The 12,631-nt window shown below is 44.9% G+C and overlaps 1 protein-coding gene across 2 annotated transcripts in view; it reads left to right on the forward strand.

Moving 5' to 3' along the window:
- The first annotated feature begins 1,438 nt into the window (after nt 1-1,438).
- LOC117225580 (inactive dipeptidyl peptidase 10) overlaps nt 1,439-12,631 on the forward strand; it is a 185,909-nt gene continuing 174,716 nt past the window's right edge. For both annotated transcript variants that reach the window (XM_033479265.2, XM_033479267.2), the window contains exon 1: nt 1,439-2,005. The gene's annotated coding sequence lies outside the window, so the exon portion shown is untranslated. The remainder of the gene's footprint in view (nt 2,006-12,631) is intronic.

Here is a 12,631-nt window from a genome sequence, read left to right on the forward strand (position 1 = left end):
TCTTTTAAACAGTCTTTCCAGACCCGTTTGGCCCTGAACTTAGGATGTTCATAGATTCACGAAACCCCTCCGCTGTAACCAAGATTGATTCGATGCGTCAAGATAAGTATCTAGGTCTCCGAAAAGAGGCAATAATGCAGATCGCCTTTGATAGCTTCTCGATATACCTAACACACATGAATCGATTAACTCGAGGTCCCCGATAAACCCCTAAAACCCGAGCACCAAGGACCCGGAGAGCACCCTCCATTGCATATTCGCGTCTCGATTCTAGTCTCAGCGTTCACGCGCTTATGAACGTCGGCAAGTTCTCAGGTATCCCGAAGGCGGCGCCCGTCCAACACTAAGGCGCAAACAAGTCTGATTGGACGTCTCGAACCCCAGAGCGACTATCTTGCGACTACACCGGCGTTTATGCCGAACTTATAAGCGCGTCGTCATTGACTTAGGTTAATGACGTCGTTAAGGGATCCCCGAGCTCGGTCAAACTTCCCGGGGTTTACGCGCGCAATAAGGGCGCGCAGAGCTTAGAGAAACCTGATCGGTTCTCAGCGTCATTAGGGTCTGTCAACGTTTATTTCCTAAAAGACAAAATCGGCGCGTGTAAAAAGAAAGCAAACGAGTGCCGGCGGAAAAAGGTGAGAAAATCTGCCTAAAAGGTTGTTCCAGGCTGCTCCGAATGTAACTGGAGATATCCGGCCGGCGAAAGCTGCGACGGAAAAAACTGGGGAAGATCTGTAGGTGTGAAAGCAGCTACAGAGAGATAGATATAGAGAGATAGAGAGAGATAGAGGAGAGAAGACAGGCGCCGAGCAAGGACAAGGGAAATCCTCGCGGCGGAACGAGGCACCTGTATCAAAGCGCTGTTTTGCCGGCGTACACGGCAAGAGGGAATGAAGAATCTCCAAAGGCAAAGAAAATGAAAACAAATGCCCGGCAGGGGTGGAGTAGGGGTAGGACGAGGGCGCGAGCAGGATCGTTGCCGGGAGTCGGAAGAACCCGAAACGGCCGCGGAGTGTCCGTGGGGCGGGGGAACGCGTGTTCGAAAACACGGACACCTATCCTGATCAAGAAAGATCGAGAAAGCAAAGGGGACGCGGAGAAACAGAAACGGTTCGAGCAGCGAGAGCGAGAGAGAGAGAGAGAGAGAGAGGGAGAAAGGGGGTTCGTGGGGTTGGAGATTCGAAAAGGGAGAACGAGAAAGAGAGCAGGCTGTGGAGTGGGAGAGAGATCGAGCCGGGAGGAGTAGGAAGGAGAGAGCGTCGGATAGCGAGAGAGAGAAAGAGAGAGAGCGAGAAAGAGAGAACGGGAGAGAGAGAGAGAGAGAGGATGTGGTTCGGGTCGGGAGCGCGAGAGAGACGGGGCGAGAGGATCGCAGAGAGGAGAGGGAGTAGCAGGAGACCCGAGGCTGCGGCGTAGCCTCAGTGCCGGCGCAGTGGCCGGGCCATCGTGTCCTGTGCCCAGGTTTCCGTGCTCTCTTTTCTCTCCGATCCTGCTCGGCAGCCGTCGTCGATCCTCCAGAGAGAAGATCCTTGGACCGTGGTGACGCGAGCAGCTTCCTGGCTCCCGAAGCCTTCCTCCCCGCCGCGTCGCGTCGCGTCGCGTCGCGCCGCGCCGCGTCGCGCCGCATCGCATCGTTCCAGGATAGTTCCCGAGGAAGTGTGACATAGCAAGCGTAGAAGAGGTCCTGCCGCGAAGGACCTCCCGCTGGTGCCTCGCTCTTCCAGCGTATCTCTCGCTCCGTTCGCGGCTGGCTTGTCCAGGTTTTACCGGTGGATTCGGTTCGGCGGACGCGTGAACACGCCTCGCGGCTACGTAGTGCTACCCTCGCTGAGTGAACAGGACGAACGGACGAAAGGACACCCTGCCGGGCAGCAGCGGCCGGGAGGATCACAGGCCGAAGAGGTGGGAGCCATGCCGCCCGGGCGAGCTTCCCTCGAGGTAGCCAGGATCGTCCGGCATCCCCGTCCTTACGGTGTACTGCGTTCGCATCGCCTCTTTTGAGGTAAGGCCATTACTGTTCTTTATCTCTCTATCTTTCTCTTTCTCTCTCACTCTCTCACTCTCTTTCTCTCTCGGTCTGTGCCGACACTCTCAAAGCTCTGTCACCATGCGCGTCACCGCCGCGTCCTCGAGGACCCGACTCGATGCTCCCTGCGGGCTGCGAGTATCATTCTTCGGCCTATTACCAAGCAGTCCGGATTCTGGACTCCGGAAAACCCGGATCCCTGCTTTGCGACTCGCTTTATCCCGACGGAGATACCTCTCAGGGTGTAACCGAGCTTCCCAGTATCTCGGCTTCTCCAGTGATCGAGCTTTTTCAGGAGCCGAGGCTTCTTAGTATCCAGTCTTTCCCAGCATCCAATCTTCTCCAGTGTCTTCTACGGTATCCAAATTCCGCGAGCTCGCAAAGTCGATTCCTTGAACCGTAATATCGATGGTCGACGCGATCAAGCGAGACCGCTCTTGCTCGGTCTACCAGGGGTTATTGGGTGTAGGTTGATAGGTCGCCGAAGATGCCGCGGAGGGCAACGACGTTCTAGGGTCAAAGCTCGACCCCGGCGTCATCGAGCAGCCTCTGTTGACATTCGGCCGCACGGCGAGGCTTCCGGCTAGGTTGGCCAGCCTGTCGATGCGGCGACGAGCACCTGTTCCAGAAACACTGGAACTTCTGCCGTGGCTCCCGTTCGATCACTGGCGTAAACATTAGGGATATACGAGAGAGAGAGAGAGAGAGAGAGAGAGAGAGAGAGCGACGGTTCAGGCTCATTTCGCGAGTGAACGTTCGAGGATCTGTGCTCCATTTTCGCCGTGGGAGGAGAGAGAGAGAGAGAGAGAGGCGACGGTTCTTTGCGGGCTGCGGCGATCGAATCCTGGAACTGCGTCTCGAACTAGTAAATCTTAATAGAGCTGCTCTTTCTGACGCCGTAGTGATTCATGGGATTGTGGTTCGTTCTGCACAGTGGTCGATTAAGGTGTTCTGAGATGCTTCTTCGGTGATCGATTGCTTCTGTTTTCGGTGCAAGAAAGCCAATCGGAGAGCTTTTACTACCGAGGATGTATTTACTTTCGTTGGGAAATTTACTATGAACGTGAACATGATTCCAGTGAATCTAAGGGGAACTCGATGTTTGCTCGACAGGTAGTCGGTTATGTATTTTGCGGAGCTGTTCGGGTTTTTGGCAGTGGATGTGATCTCAGGAATGTGAATGATATTTGTTTATAGGGATGTTTCTCTTTGGTAGATTTGTTACGCGATAGCGTAGAATCTTCTATAGAACTTTTCATACTTCTGTTTCAATCGGCTCTTTTGCTGGATAGTCGAAACACGAAGAAAAGGTATATTCTTGATTAGGGAAGTTTTGTTTTACCTTTCTAGATGAATAAATTAAAATTTCGCTCAGAGACGATGCAATTATGGTCTCTTAGGATTTAACTTTTGCGTAGAATATAATAGAACAATGCGATTATCGTTCTTGGATCTTAAATTATGTATAGATGAAATATTATTTATTATAGATTAAATATAATTGAACTAAATATAACTATGATTCTTAGAATTAAAATTTCGTACAGAGTATAATTAGACGATGTAACTATGGTTCGTGGAGCTTAAATTATGTATAGATTATAATTAATCTAAATATAACTATGATTCTTAGAATTAAATTTTGCACAGAGTATAATTAGACGATGTAACTATGGTTCGTGGAGCTTAAATTATGTATAGATTATAATTAATCTAAATATAACTATGATTCTTAGAATTAAATTTTGCACAGAGTATAATTAGACGATGTAACTATGGTTCATGGAGCTTAAATTGTGTATAGATTATAATTAATTTAAATATAATTATGATTCTTAGAATTAAAATTTCGCACAGAGTATAATTAGACGCTATAAATATGGTTCATGGAGCTTAAATTATGTGTAGAATATAATTAATCTAAATATAACTATGATTCTTAGAATTAAAATTTCGCACAGAGTATAATTAGACGCTATAAATATGGTTCATGGAGCTTAAATTGTGTATAGATTATAATTAATCTAACTATAACTATGATTCTTAGAATTAAAATTTCGCACAGAGTATAATTAGACGCTATAAATATGGTTCATGGAGCTTAAATTATGTACAGAATATAATTAAACGATAGAACTATGATGCTAGAACTTTCTAAAACCGTGTAACAATAATTAGTATAAAAGCCGAAAGCGCAGCGAAGCTTGGAGCGCGATATTTTGAATAAAATTCGATTCGTCGAATGAAATGTCGATGACCTTTTGACAGTAATGATCGAAATGTCAGGGCGACGAAGAATTTCCGCGGCACTTTACAGCCGAAATTAACTGGGAGGCCAGTCTCCAGCGGACATCGTCGAGTAATTATCGCGGTTCGGTGCTCAGTTTTTTCACGAAATAGTTGAAGTTCGCCCGGTAGGAACTTTTTATTCGCCGTTCACGGCACGGTGTCGTCACCGGGGCCACGGGTTCGGCGTGTCTCTTCGCCGTGTCTACCGATGTGTCGGTGCACTTTTATGCACACCGATTACCAGCGTACAACGGCGGGTTGGTTCGGTTTTATGCCGGTGGTGAGATACATCAAAATGTGGGAATGTTCCGAAGTATTCGCGGAACGCTCCGCGGAATTCGCCGGAAGGGAATAAAACAGCGAAGCAAATGTTCCAGGCGGGTTTTCTTTATTTTCGGGTGGGAGAACGTTAATTATACAAATTGTACTCGCTCGCCCGAGTTCTTCCCATTGACGGCCAAAAAAAAAGGAAACGTTCCGTTCCATTAATTCCTGTATTGTTGGCAAATTGCACGCTCGAGCGCGCCAGCTGAAAACATTTCCACAGCCCTCTGAGAACCCTTATCAAGTACCGTGTAACGTTCTTGTAAATGTCTACGGAGCAGGAAATGTTTTAATATCAATTTTAAAAATTTTCTATTAAATTACAAATTCTTGCTCTCGTTCCATTCGAATCACGGTTTTCTAAAGTAACATGCACGATTAACAAAAGACTACGAGTGAAATTTTGTTCATATTTAACGTGTACGTTCAGTAGACGTCACTGTGTATAATAAATAATGATTGTGTTGCTGGGATCATCTTTTATTTGTTTATTTGAGGCAAGGAAAGACGTCAAAACACACCCACAGTGTTCAGTTAGAAAAAAATAAGAAAATATTAAGAAAACATACTAAATAGAAGCTTAATCGTTAAATAATAAAATGTGGTGAATCGGATTTCAATATCTGGTTCCAATTTCCCGTTAAAAAAAGTTCAAAAGGAATTGTTTCGTTGCTTTTTCAGCTCCACGTGTATCAAACCCTGTCGGATCTTCGTGCAAACTAGCCATTTTCCAGGACTATTGTCCTTTCAATTAAATCACGTTCCTTTGAATAATTTTGATAAGTTGAAAATAGCGTAAGAATGTTATTAAATTCTTCTACAGTGCCTTTATAATTTTATATTCCAGCTATATAATTTTATACCAGAAATGCATAAGATCTACTAATCGTGCATCTCTCCGATTGCATGTTGCAGTTCGAATTACTTCAGGAATTTTGGGAACGAATGAAGGCGGGTCGGAGGGCTCGCGACGATTCCGTGATTTGAAATCGAAGAGCGGGCCCGGAGGAACCGTTTCCCCGCGGAGCCGTACCCGGAGAACAATGCCGCGAAAATCGGTGGTCCGCGACGCTCGGCAGACCAGCCTTATTTATTTTTAAAGGCCCTCGGCGGCATCGGCTCGCGCCAGACCCAACACAAACAGAGCCGTATTTATAGAAGTCAGACACGCTCTCTCTCTCTCTCTCTCTCTCTCTCTCTCGGCCCGTCGTCGTTGTCGCGATCGAGCGTCGGCGAACGGAAGTGCGCAACGCCGAGGCGCGCTATTAAATTCCTGAAGCAGCGATGCGTCGGGAAATATTCCACGGCGATATTCTGCCGTTTCGCGTTTTCACCTGACTTCGATACATTCGTCGAAAATTTCCTCGCTGCTGCTCTCCGCGTCCCTCCGATCCCACGGATTCATTGGCCGGGTCGTAATGACCCGTTCCGAGCTTTTGTTTCGCCGGAATTACAGCGGCGATTCTCGTCGGAGAAGCTGCCGAAAATCGTTTCGTATGGTTCAGGGAAAAGTCAAACTTGAAGCTGTGCACTTTTGCCTGTTCTATATTATTTCATCGTTTAATTTTGCCGCTTCGTTTTTATGCCGCGTGGTATGTACAGCTAGAGCTGTTGGAAAATTCTGTGAAAATTTGAGCAGACACCTTGAGGCATGCGAATTGAAGCTACACTGTTTAAATGTTCGGAAGATGTCGGGGAGATTAGGTTATTTGTGATTGTGTTTTGTGAAAACTGTTTGGTCGCTTCGATCGAAGACACACGCAATAGTCGTATTATTGTAACTTAGTGAAAAAAAATCGTACGACAGTGTAGCTTGCCTTGTTTTAAAGGGCGAAGTACGTATTTCGACGACCTTGGCCTCATTTTTCTGGTACATTTCTTTAATTCACGCAGCGGACAGGAAAGTGGACATACTTTTTCGTCTCGACAATTCTTCGAATTCAATCGTCTCTATAGATCTTGAAAAATTTTTCTCGCGGCTGAAACTTCAACTGTTTTAAAGGCTGAAGTCTCCTCTTTACAACGGTGTCCTCAAAGTTGACGTGCGATTTTTTTTCTCAGATTTATCGACACTGACGCAATGTGACCTCTCCGCGTATGTATCGTACATTAATCCAAGGCATATCTTTCATTCAAAGTCGAATAAAACGGTAACAAAAAATCGTACATCAACTTTTGACAAGTCATTGTAAAGAGGAGACTCCATTCTTTAATCTTATCGTGACATCTGTTAAAAAAAAAATTTTCTAACGACCGCAGAGACGTTTAAATTCGTCGAACTCCGAAAACGAAAAATTGCCTTCACTTCCCTTAAAAAAGTACTTGCTACACCGTATAGAACTATTTTCGAGAAAAATGAATACTGTACACTTAAAGCTGAAGTTTCACGCTTTAAAACGAGCCAAAGTACACCGTCGCACGATTTTTTCCGCTGAGTTATCGAAGCTCGACCCTCTGCGATTTCGGATCTAGATATTTTTAAAGGAATTCGAGTTTTCGATTACGCGGAGGAGCAGATTGCGTTCGACCGAGGTCATTGGTCGTTTCTCAGACGGTTTACTCGCCGATCTATCCGTGTACTAAGTACTCGGAGAACTAAAAATCTGCGGGGCAGGGAGGAGCCGGCGTTCGGAACGGAGCAGAACGGAATAAGGCGAACGGGGAACGCCTGGCTTCTGCGCGAGGAAAAATAGGGAAGGGTCGCGTACAAAGCGCCCGGTTTTTGTTTGTTTTTACGTTGCGTCGCGTTCTCTGCGAACGCGGAGCCCAAGGGACGCCGGTTCAGCGAACGGCAACGTTATCCCGGGCTTCGGGCTCCCTTAAATGAGTTTTTACGTCGACGCTGGAAAACGGGACTCGCCTCGCGTCGCGCGCTTTGATCCAGCCACGCAGCGAATTAACTCACCCCACCGACAACGAAATCCGCCGGTTTGTTGTTGCTTAGAGACGCCGCGGATTCGCCGGTTTCCAAGTTGTGCGAACAGCAAAGCCGGCAAGACGCGCCGCGCCGACGGGAAATCTGAAAACAATGGCAGATCCCTAACGAGTACCGAACACGCCCACGCTCTCCGGGCAAGAAACTTTTTGTCGGATTTCGGGCAAAAATTCTGCAACGAGCTCTTCTCCTCTCTGTCTATCTCTATCTCCGGTATTTGTTCGACGCGGCTGCTGAACCCCGCTTGGTTCGCTTTTGCGAAACAAATGCGGGCTTCGCGGTAATTTATATTCCGAGCGTATTCCGCTTCTTCATTATTTATTGTTATTTTGTGAAACACGTTCGACGTGATTCGGGCGCGTCGCGTCGTTCATCATGCTAGGATTCGCCTATTTCGTTTCTCCGTGGACAAACTCTTTCGAATTCAACGAGAAATACAAAGACGTGCCGAATCCATTTGATTTTTATGAGCGGACAACGAATTTTCTCTGAAAGTTGTCTGCAATAATTGCGAGACACGGGAGCTACGTAGACATTCGTTTCTTTTATTGACAGTCGAGTGATGGACCTTTTTGACGAAAATGCAACAGGGTCGATTTAATCGATACATTTTTTAATACAACAGTCGAATAAAAGCTTCTTTCTTTCTTCGACAATTACAGCGAGATGAAATTAATACAAGCATCCTGAAATTCTCGTCATATATGTATCCTTTTAAAATTCGCCCATCTATTATTCTAAATGATAAAAAGAAACTCGCATAAAGAAAATCGTAAATGCTCGAACATCAAAGCTCAGAGCTTGAGCCGAAAAATAGTTTCAATCTCAACGTCGCGTCTCGAAGGAAACACATTTCGCAACGCGAGCAAATAAAAGGCAAACGCGTCGCGATATCTGGGCGAAAGTGCTATGGCAAATGTTTGGCAGAAGCCGGAGGCTAAAGACAAGGATCGCGAAGGCTTCTGCGTAGCTGAAATTGGTCTCGCCGGTCGATGCGTCTGTTTAATAAAGGAGCTGAAATTTCGCGAACGGGGAGCAGAGTGCAGCGTAGCTGGCGCGGTTTCGGGAAGTTCGAACGAAAAATTCACGAGCGAGCGAGCGAGCGAGCGCATCGTAAAATCGTAGGAAGCGTTAAGAAGCCGCGGTCTAATAAATTCCGAAGGAGCCGGGATCTGTTCTCCGTTCGACAGAACGACCGGCCCGGAATTCTTCGAGGATGCCGTCTCAGAGGGATAGCCGGCATTCTTGGCGAGCGTGTTCGCGAGCGCGTACGACAATAAGTCACGCTCGAATTTGCAATAGCGTCGGCGCGGTGTCTAGCCGACGGGAACACGGCTCGTTCCCCGGGGATACGCAAATTTTGGCAGCCGCGGCGGTCCGTAAACCGGCGAGCCGCGTCTCGTCGCTTCCGGCACACGATATAACGACCGGACGGTATCCGAGAAGCATGCTCGTTTCTAACGACGAGCTCGCCCGATGGACGCTCGATGATCCTTCCAGCGACGCGTCAGCATTTTTGCGACCGTTCGGCAGGAACGTTTATCGACGAGAATTCGAATCCGGAGTTGTCTCGCCGGAGACATTTAACTTGTTCGCGACGTGTCGCGCGAGTCGCACCTGCTCCAGTTACTTGTCCGATCGCATACAAGCCGCGACTACTTGTCTGTCTTCCAGGCACACCTCTTCTATTTATCTGCACGAAGACAATGCTTACTTATCTCTGTCACTGATCTGCCCGGGGACGTTTCTGTTCCACGGTGATTCAATGGACTGCGATGCACGCGTATCAGCTATGTAATCGAACTCGCTACCTTCGTGTCTTCGCGGACGTAATTATTTGTGGATGCCACGGAAGGAACGGTATTTGTTTTAATAGGGAGTTGCATAATTTGGGTAATACTTCTTGGTTGGATTGATAATGGGTCGACACGAGTTCGGTTGTTTTCTTGTGTGACAAGTCAACTAAGACCTTCTTTCGTAGTATTTTATGATCAACAATTTTTGTGTGTTTTATAGCTTGTCTTGAAAACAGAAATATTGTAATAGTCTGATCGTAGACCGTCCTATTTCACTTTTTGATGCTGAGAAATTTATTTCCAATGTTCCTTGATAATAGACGATTTTTTTTCTACGAGTCTGATCATAGACCGTCATATTATTTCACTTTTTGATGCTGAGAAATTTATTTCCAATGTTTCTTGATAATAGACGATTTTTTTTTCTACGAGTCTGATCATAGACTGTCATATTCCACTTTTTGATGCTAAGAAATTTATTTTCAATGTTTCTTAACGCTAGACAATTTTTATTTGACTTAAGTCTTGCTTCACAAACAGATATCTTCTACGAGTCTGATCATAGACCATCATATTTCACTTTTTGTATCCAAGAAATTTATTTCCAATGTTTCTTTCAACGCTAGACAATTTTTATTCGACTTAACTCTTGCTTCACAAACAGATCTACTATACGAGTCTGATCATAGACTGTTCTATTCCACTTTTTGTGTCTAAGAAATTTATTTCCAATGTTCCTTTCAACGCTAGACAATTTTTATTCGACTTAGATCTTGCTTCACAAATAGATCTACTATACGAGTCTGATCATAGACTGTCCTATTCTACTTTTTGTATCCAAGAAATTTATTTTCAATATTCGATCCTTCTCTCACTTTACTAACTATAAACCGATGAATATTTTACCAATCTGATCACAAGCTGGCCTATTTCACTGGCATCTAACATATTCTAATATTATTGTAGCAAGAGAAACTATTTTTCAATTTGGCGAACAGAATTTTCCCGAGTCTCTTCGTAGCTCGATGGTCGAAAAGACGGAAATTTGACCGACGGATAAGCACGCCCATAGAAATAGGAGATTCCGGGATTTATATGGGGTCTGGAAATTTCCAATTCGAGCCCGAACGCGATGGAATTTGAAGAATTCCACCGCAACGGGAAATTTATGCCGCGAAACGTCGTGGATCCGAGAGGAACTTCTGCCATCTGAGTGCCCATTCGTTTGCCTGATATCCAATTCCGCTTCGATTCTCCGCGAAATTATCTTTGTTGAGTTTTCAGGGCTCGGTCCCCTGCTGGAAATAATGTTATATCCGCGGGACAAGTTACACGAGTTTCCGTACACTTGAGAGCGAGCAGCGAAGACGTTTCTTTCGGTTTTTGCGTTAAACCGTTCGAACGGAAAATTCAATCTCTCAAATAGAATTGTGGATGTTAAACAAACAAATTTCTTATATCATTTGGCGAAGCAGCTCTCTTCCGAAGCTGTCGATTTGATATAGACGCGCTAGAAAAATTTTGCTAAAACTAAAACGTTTTCGAAAACGGAATAACTTTTCTTTTTCAAATTAGACCAAATTATTTAATTCGTGTTAGACGTTAGAAGGACCAGTTTAGTAGACGTTGAGTAAACAAATTCTTGTAAACGTTACGGTTGATTTATATAACCAAACGACTAAAAGATTTATGCTTTTTAGCTTTTTTATCTGAGCTATTTGTAACGAAAATTTAAATACTGCATTTTGTAAATCATGTTTTAATTCTATCGTCAGCCCAATTAACTGCAACTTTCCCATAACTTTCTTGACACTTAATTGTCTAGAAAAATAGCCCTTAATTTTAGAAAAGGTATTCAATTTTAAGGGATGCACGCATATTTTTTTCACCGATTTTACATTCATTTCAGCGCACGCCGAAACGTTCTTAGGTCGCTGTCTATGAATTTTAGTTCAAAATCGTTTCGCTGCGTTCCAAGGATGATTCGATTCGCTCGGGGGCTCCTTCCTCGGGCGGTTAATTTAATTAGGAGTGTGCGTGCGGTGATAACGCAGTTATCGGACGTCATCGCGTCATCCCTTGTTGACGCGCGCACATTTTACGATCGCTGGCTACTCCGCTCGGATTACTACGGGATCTATCCTACATCGGAGCCGTCGTAAACCGGCGAATAGGGAATTCGTAGGTACTAGCAGCTGCATCTATTTCTCTGGAACGGCTTCCGTGAGTTCCTGTTTGTACCGAGCCAAGGACGGGGTTAAAATCCATTTCGGGCAAGGGTTAACCCCATGATAATCGCAAAACTGGCTGCAACCCTCTCCGGAGATTATGCTCTGGAAATATCTGCGGCAATAGCTGTTCCTCCGGAAACAACGAAATTTTCGCCGGATCTATTCACTGTAAATGAAAAGATTTTTTTAAAATTACGTAGATATATTTTATATATTTTTCTTCGCACTGGTATTTACTATTTTATCGTGTAAATAATTGAGAACTGAGCTGCGCGTTACCAAAGGCAACTGGGGTTGGCCAGGAAACTAATTTTTAGTGTACGTTCAATTTTTCTTATTGATCGTAACACCTGTGCCACTGATAAAAAATATTCTATTTTCTCTTAATTTTTTTTTATTTATTTGTCTGACTGTAGACTATGTCTACTTGCACTATTCGGCTGATAAAAGGCCGATATTTTCTACTTATCTGACAAATTACGGTACCCGCATCAACTGTCCGACGAAATACTGACCCATTCTACTTCGTCTGACTGTATACTGTCTCTGTTCTCATCGGCAAGGTTTCAGATTACTGTTTCATTTGTCTGACCTTATTTGTTTAATTGCTAGACCGTGTGAATATTTAATGCAGAATACAAATTGTCTGCGTCACGTATCACGTCACGTTGTAAATATCAAACGTGTCGCATTTAGCACTTTACGAATATTTGTCTTAAACACGTATTTATTATCCTTGTCAATTTCAATAACCGGACATAATCGTATAAATCATTCCATCCGATCTTCTTCGGACTGTTTCGTGTATTTTTTGCTCGCCTCGCTTCGTCGTAAATCCATAAAATCCGCTGTCTAATAATTGGAGTACCGACGAAAGACCAATCGAATCGAATGCACGCGGCGATTTAAATCCCCGAAATGACGACAATTCAATGAACGGTTAACATTCGATACGCGAGAAAATATGAGCGTGTGTCTATATCGAAAGTGCTCGATCGAAACGAGGTAAACGCCGCGGAACTTTCGA

Source organism: Megalopta genalis, chromosome 2, assembly GCF_051020955.1.
Source record: "Megalopta genalis isolate 19385.01 chromosome 2, iyMegGena1_principal, whole genome shotgun sequence".
Lineage (NCBI taxonomy): Eukaryota > Metazoa > Arthropoda > Insecta > Hymenoptera > Halictidae > Megalopta > Megalopta genalis.